This window comes from Scardinius erythrophthalmus, assembly GCF_964197995.2.
Source record: "Scardinius erythrophthalmus genome assembly, chromosome: 4".
In the NCBI taxonomy this organism is placed as follows: Eukaryota; Metazoa; Chordata; class Actinopteri; order Cypriniformes; family Leuciscidae; genus Scardinius; species Scardinius erythrophthalmus.
In genome coordinates this window covers 39,092,012-39,107,199 of record NC_138224.1, presented here as the reverse complement: position 1 = coordinate 39,107,199, position 15,188 = coordinate 39,092,012, and positions in this window count along the sequence as shown.

Genomic DNA, 15,188 nt, shown 5'->3' with positions numbered 1-15,188 from the left:
TCATTTGAATGATAGTGTTATGCTTATTCTTGATTGAATCAAGAATCATCCCTCTGCTTTGTTTGACTTGTCTCCACCTCCAAAAGTCCCACCTCCTTGTAAATGTATAAAAACTATACTGTATAGAACTCAGACAGACTTGGAAGAACACTACAGACGACATACAGCGAAGATCCAAATAAATCACTTCTGCTTATCCCAACGTCTCCTGGTCTCTGCTTTGAAGAAGAAAAACTTTACAACAGATGGTGCCGTGACCCGGATGGAGAAACTGAAACTCAACAAAGAATGAACTTTCCAGACGGAACCTTGAAACTTCAAGCTCAACAAAAGATCTGACAAAGATTGCTAGACTGAATCTTTCCAGCTTCCTCCAGATTGAAAAACTTCAAGCTCCAAAAAGATCTCAAAGACTGAATCTTCTGAATCCAGATTGAAAACTTCAAGCTCAAAGATCTCAACAAAGCTGACTGAGTCCCAGACTGAATCTTGAAACTTCAAGCTCAAAGATCTCAACAAAGCTGACTGAGTTCCAGACGAATGTTTTCTGTACAACCAACGATTCGGTGAGTTTCACTCCATTTCAAAGAACTAATGCAGACCAGAACAAATGTTTTCCTCTGTGCCGTTCAGAGAAGTAGTTAACAAACAGCTGTAGAGTTTGGTTAACTAAAGATAAGCCTCTAAAAAGTTTTCTTTTAGAGATGAAATTGATCCTCTGTTGTTGGCAGGGAAGATTAACAGTTACATGTTAATATTGTTTGTACCTTTGTAAGCTAGAGAAGATTTAGCCTCATGTGCTAATAAGATTGTACCCTCTGTTTGCAAGACAGTAGAGAGAAGTTTTTTAGTGTTTGTTTGTGGTAACAGAAATTCACAAAATGTTTAGGAAAAGTACTAGAGAGATTACCCCTTTATGGACAGACAATGAGTTTAAGTCTTTGTTATCAGAACACATGGACACAATAGTGACTGAGCAAGTCAGATTGAATTTAACAAAGAAATTTGGCATTAAGGCAGACAAAGTGTGGTCAATTGAAGATTGCAAGAAAGTGTTGGGTGCATGTATCAGGAAGAAAAATGTTAAAGGCATTATCTTCTGTCACAGAGAATTTAGCTTATCCATTGTACAAGAACAAGCTCGTTGCATAGATAAGTTGAAAGAACAGAACAAACAATTGCTTACTCAAGTGTCCTGTTTCACGAAAACGGTGGGCCTCAAGGCCTCAACCAAATGTGACTCAGAAAACCAACAGTCAGATGAAAGCTATCCTGATTTACAGTTTTTTGATAGAATAGAGGACAATGTCAATGCAGATGTAACTACAGTTGAAGTGTGTGGAGCTAGACAAAAGCCTCAGGGAAAAGGTGTTAATACAGTTCCATTTGCAACCCCCATATTGCAGCCACAAGCAGTCAAAACATCTTTAGGTCCGAAAGATATCGAGAGACTATCCCAGAGTTTACCCTCAGCACGCACAGAATTTTCTGAATTTAGAAGAGCATTGATAAGTAAAATGCGTCTTTACGACATGTCGTTGCCAGAAGTTACACAGCTAATGTCACAAATTCTAACTGAATCCGAATTCAACAGTTTTGAGTCTGCTGTTACGTCTGAACTACAACATGCAAGTAAAGGCGATTTGAAAGAAGGTGTTCTGAAAATCCTGAAGAATATCTTAGGACCCAAAATCGATTGGTCGAAAATTACCAATTGTGTACAAAAGAAGGCTGAAACTGTTTGTGAGTACACAGAACGATTCTGTCAGGTAGCTGTAACGTACAGTGGAATAGTGGAGGATTCCGAAAGTGTGTTAGCTGACAAAGGAGCTCTAATCCGAATTTGGGCAGATGGTCTTGTAGCTGAGTACAGAACAGCCTTGCCATTCCTAGATATTACGTGGGCTAAAAGAACTCTCAGAAGTAACCTAGATAGTTTAACTATTTGGGAAAGAGATTCTGATGTCAAAGAGAGAGTAAGAATTGCAGCAGTTTCTGTTAAGGTCAACTCAGAGAAGCCAAAGAAACGCAAAAGTCCTAGAGAAGCCAGTTGTTCTTACTGTGGCAAGCACGGACATTTTGGAAATGAGTGTAGAAAAAACAAAAAGAATTTTAAAGATGTAAATAAGGTTACTCAGCTCCTGCTCAGTTTGCTTGCTACTCTGAAGCAACCCCTCCCCTCGTGGGGCAACCTGATACCGTGTTAACCATTTAGGCTGTGAGTGATTAATTTCCCCAGTAACACACAACAAAGATGAAAGACTTATTTTTGTTTAATAGAACAAAAGGAAAGTGACTGTCTCAGCCTTTGTTTGAGGGACATTCAGTATACTCACAGCCTTAAAATGTTATCACAGAATATTGCAGTTAGACAACCATCCTCTGTTAATGATGTTTATTAGGACTGATGTTTCACTGGAGAATGGAAATGTTTTCAATTTTTCTCACACACTGTACAGTGTGCACACAACAGGGACAGAATAGGACACACAGACCAGGGCGGAGCCAATGGAAGAACCGATGTGCAACAGGCCTCGGGGGTCAGCCATTTGGTGAAGATTTCCTCATCCCCCCTCTTATCCCCACCTCACTGGTCCATAGGTGTCAAATCAATTAAGAGATAGGGAAAGAATGAAACAACCGCAGCAGACGCTACAGCCCTAGTGTTTAAACAAATACTGCTACAACCCTAGTGTTTGGACAAATACTGCTCTGTCGTCTTTTGTTTTCTTTCTTCCTCTGTGCAGATAAACACTGGATGGCTGTTCCAAAAATCCATATGCAACGACGTCTCACCTGCATTTGAAGCCACAACCTCAAGAAGACAACTACACCCACTGCTGAACGAGCCAATCACAAAAGAAAAAGAAAAAAAAAAAATACACAACGCAGAGATACAAAACTTTCAGTCATCAGTCGATATGATCAAGACTACAAGCCTGCACCATTATCTGAGTGCTGCACCTGGTTAATATGACTGAAGATAACTTTTCATGGTTCGGAAACCTGTTAGTATCAAGTGTGTCAACTAACAAATGACTCCCGTCCAGCACAAGGAAATAACAGTTTTTCAACCAGAAAAAACTATTACGCAGAAAATTCACGGACCCTAATCGCATGTTCGTTTCTGTGTCAACATGCAATTACAGAAAATCAACACAGAACATGTGCGACTTATGGAAGAAAGTCCATGCATGAATACTGCTGGTCGGCCGTTTCTTTGTTTTATTGTATTACAGGTATGTGTTTATGCCATGATGTCTTCACAAGCAGCATCATGGTATAAAACATCACCTCCAGATTTCCATGAACAAACCTCATGAGGGACGAGTCATCAGAGCGACTCTACGAGACAAATGGACTCTACAGGATACATACTTCACAGCTATTCAGGCGCCATGGACTTTCAAGACTTCCACTCTTATGCTACATGGTTTTCTGTGTATTCATGTAGTTTATACGACATTTTACACCCTGCGTCGTATGTGTCAACAGTTATGGTTTTGAGAAGAACTATGAAACTGATGTAAATCAAGGACACAACACAGAATAAGTTATATGTGCCTGTGACGATCACAAGTTACAAGAATGAACTTTTAAGTGTCTAAATTTGTATTTTGTGAGAGTTTTTAAGAACTCTCAAACGGGGGACTGAAGGATACAAATTTAAGAATATGTTTAATTTATGTTCATGTGAGGCATAGATGATGACAGTTTAATTTATGTTCATGTGAGTTGACAGTTCAAAGAAGATTAAGTCAAGCAATCCAGTCATTGGACATTAACCTTTGTATCTGTGTACACCTCCTGAACAGTGACATGACTCCAAGTTAAACTATTATCATGTGAAGGTATGGGTGATGCTATCAGGCTGATTGGATCATTTGAATGATAGTGTTATGCTTATTCTTGATTGAATCAAGAATCATCCCTCTGCTTTGTTTGACTTGTCTCCACCTCCAAAAGTCCCACCTCCTTGTAAATGTATAAAAACTATACTGTATAGAACTCAGACAGACTTGGAAGAACACTACAGACGACATACAGCAAAGATCCAAATAAATCACTTCTGCTTATCCCAACGTCTCCTGGTCTCTGCTTTGAAGAAGAAAAACTTTACAACAGTAGTTTAAAATAATGTTGCCATAAATAATCTAATGAGCTGCATAGAGTTCTTTTTCACGCTTGCATTGACAAGACAAACACAAAATTGTCAAATTTTCGTTCCGTTTTGTTGAGTATACTCATAAGCATAGTCTTAAATGAGTTAAAAAGTGTTAAATACATGCTAAGAGTTGAGTAAACTGCTTCTTAAATCTCGGAGTTCAATGCAAGATTCGCAAACCACTTGCTTTTTAAAGATGGAGTTCAAAATACTTAGTTTTGAGTTTTATATTGTGTAGGTCTCCTGCTAATTGGCTAACTCACATTAGTATTACTGTCTTACTTAAATACTTCTGCTAATCAGCTGTGGGCCACTATTACCTAAAACTGTGTCTATTAATGCAGATTGTCTGTCGATCTCACTGGTTTGAGTAAAGATTAAGCATGGAGCAAGATTTGTATGCACTGTTATTGATACAGTTTCCACGTCTTCACCGCAATATATGAGAAAAATACTCGGTAAATAAATTAGTACAAGTAAAATAATCGGTTGATGGACATGCACTTGTAAATGCTGATGCTGAGGAATTACAGTTGCAACATCTCATGTACCTCAAACTGAGTAACGTTAGTGTATCACTGAGAAACGTCCTGCTCGAGTCGTCCTTGCGATGGAGGTTCGGGGTGAATAACTAGTTCTTCCAGTGTTTCATCATCGGACTCGCTCTCACATTGATATGTTAAAATCATCGTCATTGTTCGTTACTGTGTTTAGTTTACGGTATAGGAAGCCTCAGGACATGAAGAGCTGACGTTGTTATGGCAATGGGAGTTTTGTTTTCGATGCATGCAGTACGTGGTAAACATATAACAACAGACTGAGCTGTCTGGCCAATCAGAGCAGAGTAGCTCATGGAAAGGAGGGATTTATAGAGAATGATTCATCTGACGAGTCGTTTGAGAATCATTGAAAATCTGGTGATGTGCAAATGTATATTATGAGAAAATGAAACAGTTTTTTTACCTTTGATGCATGAAAACCTGTTATAGGAGACTCCAAAACAACATTAGGAAACTGTAAAATAGTATAATAGGGGCACTTTAATGTTAAACAAAGAACAAAAGATAAAGAGAAAATCCCTCACTGTAGTGATGGGCTGTAGAGCCGGCTCTTGTAGGTGAACGTCGGGAGCTGGCTCGCATATCTGATCTATTTTTAAAAAATATAGCCTATAGATAGATAGATAGATAGATAGACTTTATTGCAGACTCATGGTCCATACTTCATAAAAAACAACAGACGGCACAAAATTAAAACACATCACATTAAATACATATTATAAAAAATAAAAATAAAAATTAAAAAAAGATTCTATCCTTTCAGAAGACAGTCATACCAGTGTCTCTCCAAAGTTTAGATGTGTAGCGTATGGCGCTATATTCAGTATTAGTCAGTATCATGATGACACTATTTCCAGACTCATTAAGTCGACAAATGAAATTATACATCGTGTTTCTCAAAACAGCCTTCAATGTGTTAACTCGAGCAGACACAAACAAGTCACTGGCACTAGTCCATCTCGGCTTTTTTAACAAAAGTCTTAGTGCATCATTATAAGCCACTTGTAGTTTCTGAAGGCTGGCTTTTTTGTAGTTCCACCAGAGATTTGCTGTGTACAGTGAAGTACAATATGCTTTGAATAAAGTTAATTTAACTTCATCAGAACAGTAACCAAATTTCCGAAGGAGTGCATTAGCTTGTGCATATAACATACGACACTGACGATAAATGTCCTCATCATCAGACAAACGTTCAGTGATCACATGACCAAGATATTTGACTTCATCACAGACCCTAAGGACATTACCAGACAACTTAAAGTCAGGGAATGTCATACGTTTGTCCTCTTTCGTTCGGCAGATCATGATTACACTTTTAGAAGGATTATATTTGACATCATGTTGTTCTCCAAACTCAGAACACAGTTTGAGAAGATGCTGGAAACCAGCTGTACTGGGACTAAACACTACCAAGTCATCAGCATACATTAGATGGTTTACTACTGAACTTCCAACCATACAGCCCGTTCTGCACTGGTTTAACCGCTTAGACAGGTCATTCATAAAAAATTTAAACAAAACAGGGGATAAAATGCTTCCTTGTCTGACCCCATTGCAGACCTGAAAAGGAGCAGACACACAGTTTGCCCACTTGACCTGCATAGTCTGGTTTGCGTACCAGTATGACAAGCATCTAACTATATACCTAGGCACACCCGCTTGACACAGTTTATACAATAATTTTCGATGATTCACACGATCAAACGCCTTAGAGGCATCTAAAAAACATATAAAAACAGATGAATTCTTGCTCTTATAATCACTTAGTAGTTCCTTTAAGGCATAAATGCAAATATCTGGGCCATGTTTGGGCTTAAACCCAAATTGATTGTCTGTTGAAGGAATTATTTTGTCAATCCTTGCCAGAAAGATTTGCTCTATAACTTTAGAGAGTATACTAGCAAGCACAATGGGTCTGTAATTATCTGAGTCGCCCACTTTTCCTACTCTGTCTTTTACTACAGGGACTAGGAGAACCTTCATCATGGAGTCTGGCATAAAACCATGTACAATAAAGGCAGTGAAACATAAGGCAAGAAGAGGTGCTAACCTTAAACTTGCAAACTTGAGATGTTCAGCAGAGATGAGATCCATACCTGTAGTTTTATTTACAGACAAGTTTTTGATTGCTTGAAAAACCTCATGAGTTTTAATTGTGTCCACTACAGTAACATTATCAACCTGGTAAGGTTCACTCTGGACACAGGTGAATAGTTTACTATAATGCTGTCGCCACAGCTCTACAATCATATAGAAATTAGATCATTATGTAGTCTAAAAATGAAATAATTAATGATTTTAATTGTATTTTAAATAATTGACTAATTCAAAGACCAACAAAAAAATTATTATATAGGCCTAAAGGTGCACACACATTTGTTTTGACTGTCTGATTAGTCTCACATTCTGTTCCTGTCAATCATACACACAATGTCAACCTGTTAAACTGCTTGAGGAAGGGCCGAGCCAACTCTCTCACACACACACACAAACACACACACACACACACACACACACACACACACACACACACACACACACACACACACACACACACACAATAGAGATGCGGATAAACCGCGGATGACGTGGCAAAAAATAATATTTTTATTAAATTCGGGCGGGTGGCGGTAGAATCAGTCAAATGAAAAAAGTTTACCACTAAGCAAACCTGCAAGCTATGAGCCCAGCTGTCAGTATTGGAGGAGGCCTAAACGTCTCGTAGATGAGACTGCCTGGGTTATTTTGTTATTTTGTTTCGATATTAGTTATATTTTAAAACAGCCAGTCGTAGCCTACCACTCGTGGAATAGGCATTTAAAAGAGAGACAGATTATGGTCTGATATGACTCAGAAATGACATCGGGCAATTGCAGTGCAAAATGTTCAGAAGAACGCAAGAGCTAAACTTCTACAAGCTCAATAACATCCACATAAAAAAAAAAAAATAAATAAAGTAAGAAAAATAGTCAGTCATAACTTTGCCCATTAATTAGATGTGCAAGGCAAGCAGACAAGTTTTTGGGTTGTTATGGACAATAAAAAATGTGAATATTCACATTGCACAGTTGTGCGGTGGACTTTAAGCGAGTTAAAACATATTTTTTTAAAGAGTCGTTTGTCAAAGAGTCAAACGAGCCGGCTCACGAAAAAGAGCCGGAATGCCCATCACTAACTCAATGCTCTTGACTGAATCACTTTTGTATATTTAATAATGGTAAATCTATATATAATTTATAATGTATGCCGTGAATACAGTGTTAGACCTGTTAGAGCTACCTGAAAATCTGTTTACAAGGTAATATTGGTCAAAAACAACACTTTTTTTTTTTTTTTCATTTTAGCAGGGCAGGTACAAATCTGAACCAGTCAGACTGTTATAAAAAAATAAATAAAAAAAAAACTATCATTGAGCCCTGATAAATTAAAGGCACAGCTAAATATGACATTTATTACAATGGGTTTATGTGAAAATTGTTTTAGGTTCACTTAAAATTAAAAATTGATGAAATCCATGTAATAGAGACATCTGTATCAGTGATACTGGCCTTCATTCATAGTGTTTAGTAAACAGATGCCAATAAACAAATATTGAGAATATACTAAGTTGTTTCTACATTATTTTGGAGATTCAATTTGAAAGATTAAAAAAATAACATCAACCTCTATTGCACATCATTCACAGCAGATTTAATTACGGACAAACATTTTAGATTACATTAACTAACAAGAACCTGATTAACAAATTAGCAATAGCGCTCAGTTGAATGCAAGAGTTCACTATGAGCGAATCAGTAACTACTATTTATTTCATACCTCCTAGAACTACTATATACGTAAGAAGTAGTTACGGGGTGTAACCTGATATTTACTCCGCTTCGTGACCGCATTACCACCTCGGGTGTGCACTATTTTTCTAATAATTCAACGGCCTGTCGTCAATTATTACACTTATACTACATTTACCACACCTCGAAACATTGTTCAGATTATGTATTTCAAGACGTTTGTAAAGTTTTTGTCATTAAAACGCTCTTGTATGTAGGACTAATTTCTTACGCATCTAATCACATGCCTCCGTTGCTAATTCCAAAACGTCATTTTAGAGTTAGTAACGGAGGTTTGAGCCACTGATAGCAGACTAATGCTGGGGACACATGACTAGCTGACACATTCTCTGACTGTTTTAAACGACTGCAGCAGATTTTAAACACCGACTTTGAACACAGACTGAAACGCGTTTGGGCATGATCAGTCATAAGTATCAAATTACATTCATTATGCAGTTATTAATGCAGTTATTAGAGAGAGATGTTGCAATAATGAGACAGAAAAGCATGTGCATCAATATTATTATTTATTTATTAATTCAATTCGTTTTAATTAATTAATTCATTCTTTTTTTTCTATTATTGACAGATGACAGTAGACTATAGCCAAATAAATGAAACACAAAGCCCTTTTAACAAGTAGGCCTATCAATAATTATTTATTTGTTATATTATCTGCAATAAAAATCCATGCTGCAGGACTATCCATTTATTTAGCCTCGTTTAATTTTCTAATGATTATAGATAGGATATACTTTATTTATTAAAATTAAACTGCATGTTTCCATTGATTGTGAAGCTAGACATTGAAAATTGCAGATCAAGCGCATGCGGCTAAATGCTTTTTCTTGTTATGAATTGTATCCTATTTTCCGTTATTACAGTTAACTACGCGAAGTGATATGGAACTGTAATGCGGTCAAGACCTGCCTGGAACTACTTTAGCTGTGCGTTTCCCTGAAAATAATGCACACTTTAGAACGTTCGTCAACCAATCAGATTCAAGCATTCAACGGCCCTGTAGTATAAAGGTTCATAATTAATGTCAATAATGCATAATGTATAATTAATTCTAAAGTGGAGATAATGTGAGTACAGTGCAAAGGCCTCGCACCCATATCCCTACATCATTCTGGTGCTGAGATATGACAGAGGCTTCATGCCACCTGATATTTCCCTCAATACATTAGTCAAACAAGCCCACCTCCATGTCTCTACCTGCCATTCTGGTGCCAAGATATGGCATAGACATTTCCTATATGGTTACTAGGTGGCTCTAACTGTTTGTTAGGGCTTGGCTTTTTTATAGGGTTACTGAATGACTGCTTGCTGGCCTGATTTAAAGACCTTTTCCCGAGGAGCCGCTCAATTTGACACCTCATTCATGTCGATAGCACAAACGGCGTGGGAAGTTGGGGAAGAAGAAGAAGAAGAAGAGAAAGAAGTATGGTGGATAACAATAGGGATATTTTACCTATGACAAACACCACAACTAATAATAATAATAAGTATGGCAGATTAAAATAGATATGTTTTGCCTTTGGCAAGCACCGCTAATGAAGCAGTTTGACAAAAGTTGTATTCTCTTGTCTAATCTCTTGGTGAGAAGAAAGAGCTGTACTTTCATTTGAAATGTGTTGGGTTGAGGTTGAGCAAGTCAAGCTGATATTACACAAACAACGTCTGTAGAACTGCCAACTCTCACACATTCAATGTGAGACTTACGCAACTGACCCTACTCTCATGCCACACAACCATATTCTCACGCAGTGAAAAAGAGCAAAGCAAAGAGGACACTGACACTGACAGACAAAACAGAGCCGGTTTCCTTCATTTGAAGTGTCAGCTTTCAAATTCTGGCAATTTTATTACGAAATCAAACAATAAATACTGTTTTCGCACTCTTAACTGTAGCGTCTCAGTTCAAGCGGCACGTGAACCGATCATTTCGTATTACTAGTTTATAGTAAATAAACTTGAATGAACATTGTTACAAACTGATCTGAGACACAAAGGTTGAGGATCCAAGTGCAGTATTTATTTAAAGGGTTATCCACAATCGTAATCCAACTCCAGGCAAAGGTCATACACAACATAACAGTTAAGGCCTGAGGCAAGAGAGAATTTCGAGAAAACAGGCAGAGAATCAAGACAGGATAGAAACAAGCTGAATTTGACTGAAATGTTTTCTTTTTCCTCTGTTTCTTGCTCATGTAAGGCAAAAAGGGCACATTCCTGCCGTCTTTGTAAGGCTTAACTCTAAGTCTTGGACTATTTTCCACTGTGCTTTTTTCATAATTAACGCATATAGGAATTTGGATGCAATATTAATAACATTACTTGCAAATAATCACATCACAAGCACGTGCAATGAGAAGAGGAGGCAATACTCTGTGGTTTTAGTAGATTTGGCTGAGGTCAGATGTAAGAGCTGTTTTATGGCTTACCTGCGCATAATAAATAAGACTAATATTTCAACTTTTAATATTTCAACTAGGGTTTCTCTCTAGAGACTGCAAATCAATAGTTTTAATTTGGTATTTAACTTGCCTGTGCTTTGGTATCATGACAAGCCTGTTAAATTGATTAAGTGTTTTATGCATGTTTTCAGACTGACCTTTGACTCCTGTTAGACACTTTCATCAGACTGGGCATTTTCTATAACCACTTTTACACAGTATCAGCAGTGGCCTAACTCAGGCCCTGAAATGAGGAGAATTATGGGGGATTTCATTAGTCATATTTTGCATATAGCAAGCACCTCTAATAAAAATAATAATAAGTACAGCAGATTACAATAGTGATACATTGACTCTGGCAAGCTCCACTATAACACAGTTTGATAAAAGCTTTGATCTCCATCTCCTGCCTAACCCCTTCGTGAGAAGAAAGAGCTGTATTTTCATTTGAAAGTTCTTGGCTTGAGGTTGAGCAAGAAATGGTGAAATCACCCAAACAACATGTGCCCAGAAAACCACACAAAAACTGAGACAGGTTGAAGAGAGAGAGAAAAAAGAAGACTTTTTCCTTCCTCTTTTTTTATTGCTCATGTAAGTCAAAAACGGCACATTGCCTTCATTTTTGTAATGATTAACCCCGAGTCCTGGACTATTTTCCACTGTGCTGGAAATAGTTTTTCAGAATTATTGCAGATATATATTGTATATTGGATGTTTAGGAATTTATAGGCAATATTACAAAAAATTCTCACAAATAACCATATTTCTCACAAGCATATGCAATGAGAAGATGGAGGCAATGTCTGGGAGTCATGAACCATGTGGATGAAATTCTCAGTTTGAGTGGAAGACCTGTGGATCATACGCAACTGACGCTGGTGGATCACATGATAATGACAGCATGGCAAATGTAGAATGTCCAGATTATAGTCATACTACAGACTGTATTGTCATGTATATATGAATGGAATAAAAACTCCTTGAGCAGGGGTCAATATACGTAGCTACTATTCAGGATCAATGGCAAGGGCTCAAAATCCCACTAAGCCAGTTCTTCAGGGACAAACACTGGCTTATGGGAAAGACTGCTGACAAAGGACCCCTATGAGCAGGACTACATAATTTTATTTGAAAAAACAGAACAAGACAAATTTACAATTTGTCATCTTCACTCTTCTCTCTCAGATGATGCTTGTGCCCTATTTCAGCTGCCCAGTGTGTGCCCGGTTGTTTAAACTAGCCTAAAAACAGAAAACAGTAAAAACAAAACAAAAAAAAACATAGGAACATTGTGTACAATTAAGATAGGCTACTTAATTTATGATTACAATATCCAAATATAATACTAAATACCTCAGGGAAAAGGGCTTCTATTTGTGACATGCTGTCTTTGCATTTTAACATTGCACATTTTAAACAGGACACGCATTGGCTGAATAAATGTCAGTCCAATAATAATAAAACAAATCATTTATGCTTAAAAGAATATCAAGTATAAGTTAGACCAGGGGTGTCAAACTCATTTTCACTGAGGACCACTTCAGCATTATGGCTGCCCTCAAAGGGCCGGTTGTAACTGTAAGACTTTTAAAATGTTAATATATTGTCTCTTTATTTGATTATTACTTATTTAAGTTACAAATATTGTGCATTTGCAGGGGTGTTTCTAGGTTTTAAAAACATCAGGGGATGAGCCTGAAACATCAGGGGCTGGGTAATAATGATTTGATGCAGAGAATAATGTATACAGTATATGAAGGGGCAAACTGGCTCAAAAATTCAGCCTTGGCACTGTAGCCACACCAGCACACATTACCACACAGTCATGCGTATTCAAATGTGAGGTAGGTAGGGGGGTTCGGGGACATGCTCCCCTGGTAAAATTTGGATTTCTCGGACCTACATATGTGCATTTTAAGGTGTTTAAAGGACAAAAAATGTGGATAACAATAGCTTTAAAAGCATGTCAGTGGGCAGTAGCATAAATTATTTGTCAAGATAACAGATTCTTAAAAATGAGAATGAGGATAAATGTTGCAATGAATGATCCACACTACAAAATGGAAATGCAGAATGTTTCTGCTTATTGTTGACAATACACAAACACATATTCCAAACAGGAATGGCCTTAAATGAGAAATCTTTCTAGGATTATTTTGCATAGATGTTACATTTCAATCAAAAACCAGTGCAATCTTTTTGTGTCCAGAGGGAAATGAGCAGTTTATATTAGCATTAAAGATTGGTTTCAGCAACTTGTTTCTTTCCTGAGTTAATCAATGCTTTTGGCACTAATCAGTTTAAAGTTCAATTGTTCACTCATAAAGACAGTCACTTGTCGCCACCTACTGGCTTAATGATGCAAGTGGCACAAACACAGACAAGCGGAGTGATACAAATGGTGAAAAGGCTAATACTGGTACCTATATTAAAATAATATAAAATATCAATATATTATTCTTCAATCAGTTCTATTGCAGCAGAATCAGATTTAACAGATTTATTTTTTGACCAATTGTCAAAATAAAGTATAATCTTACAAAGCTATTTTTATCAGAGCATGAGCAGAGCAGGGAGAGGACCAGTGAACAAGAGGATCGTGATTTGTGTAATTTTACCAGTGTTGCCCAGCACGGCTATACACACCATGGCTATACACACCATGTTACAGCACAGTAGTGCTATTGCAAAAAGAAACAAGTCCAGAGAAATTTCATGTCGGCACTTTTTTTAGCAGACTTTGCCTTTCCGGTGAGCGTGAGCAGAGCTCGCAACACAAACACACACACACACGGAGGTTGCTTGCGGAACATTGAGCAGAACGCGCTGTGAACACGCAGCGGAGAGCACAGCGCACACACACAGCGGAATGCGCTTTGAAGTTAGGCATCTTCGGAAGCGGACTCGCACGCAAAGTCATAAAACCAACACGCTGAGCCAGAGTCAAACCATCGCCGAACACAGAGGGGCGCGGCGTCTTTTTACTATCTTTCGGCCAAAAACGGAAAATGTTATTTTCGGCTGAAAATTTTCGGAAGCCTAAATTTCATTGCATCCCTAATTTTAAGACACCCACATGCTCTCGCGGGCCATATAAAATAATGTGGCGGGCCGGAATAGGCCCGCGGGCCTTGAGTTTGACACATGTGAGTTAGACGAATCCGAAATATAATGAGGGGAGGGCTGTGTTAACAGTAAAACGTCCGTCATTTAACGAATTTTAAAAACACAGATGGATAATAGAAAATGCTTTCTGACATTTTGACAGAAAAAAACTAAATTTAAACTAAGCCCGTCAATTTTCATTTTACAATTATCTTCTATCTCTAAGTGTGTGCATCTGTGTTTGTGAGAGAGAGCTCTTGGCACTGATACGACGGTACTTTTTAATCCATAAGTAGGCTAACTAACACGCTAGTTTTCATACAAAATAAATATGTAACTTAATTAGGTAGGCTATTTTAGTTATTATAAACACAATAACGTAACAATGAGAATGAATAAATAAACGCCTGTTTCTCCAGACTCGCGCTTATCGGTAATCCACAAATCACAGCACTTTCATAATCACTAAGTCCTAGCGATTTCAAATTTATTACGATTTATTGTTCAGCAATACTTGAGCATTTTATTATTTGCATGGCTGAATGATGTCTTCCTCTTTTCTGAGTGACCATGAATAATGGGTTTTAAGATAATCCATGTGATCCTTGTGATCATCGTATCCATAGTTTCCACATCGAGCCCTGGGCCGTTTCCCTTCAGGAGTCAGAAGTACCGTGACTACTGTACTGTCCTCGCTTATGAAATCAGTCAGACGGCGGGCCGCGGGAGTGGAAGAGGGATCGAGTGGAAGAGGGATCGAGCGGGATTCTTTATTGGTGTCGATTTTCAGTCTCTTTTTAATGATAGGCTTTACGCATCTGTCAATCATCCCTGCTTGCTATTTGGGGAATGTGTCAGATCTGCTTCTGTCTTGTGCTCTGTGGGACTTTTATGGCGCTTTTCCACTACACAGTACCAGCTCGCCTCGGCTCGGCTCGGCTCGACTCGACTCGACTCGGCTCTGTTTGGTTTTCCACTGTGTAAAAGTTGTACCTGTACCTGCTTCCAGGTACTTTTTTTCGTACCACCTCCGGCGAGGTTCTAAGCGGGCTGAGGCGAGCTGAGGCGA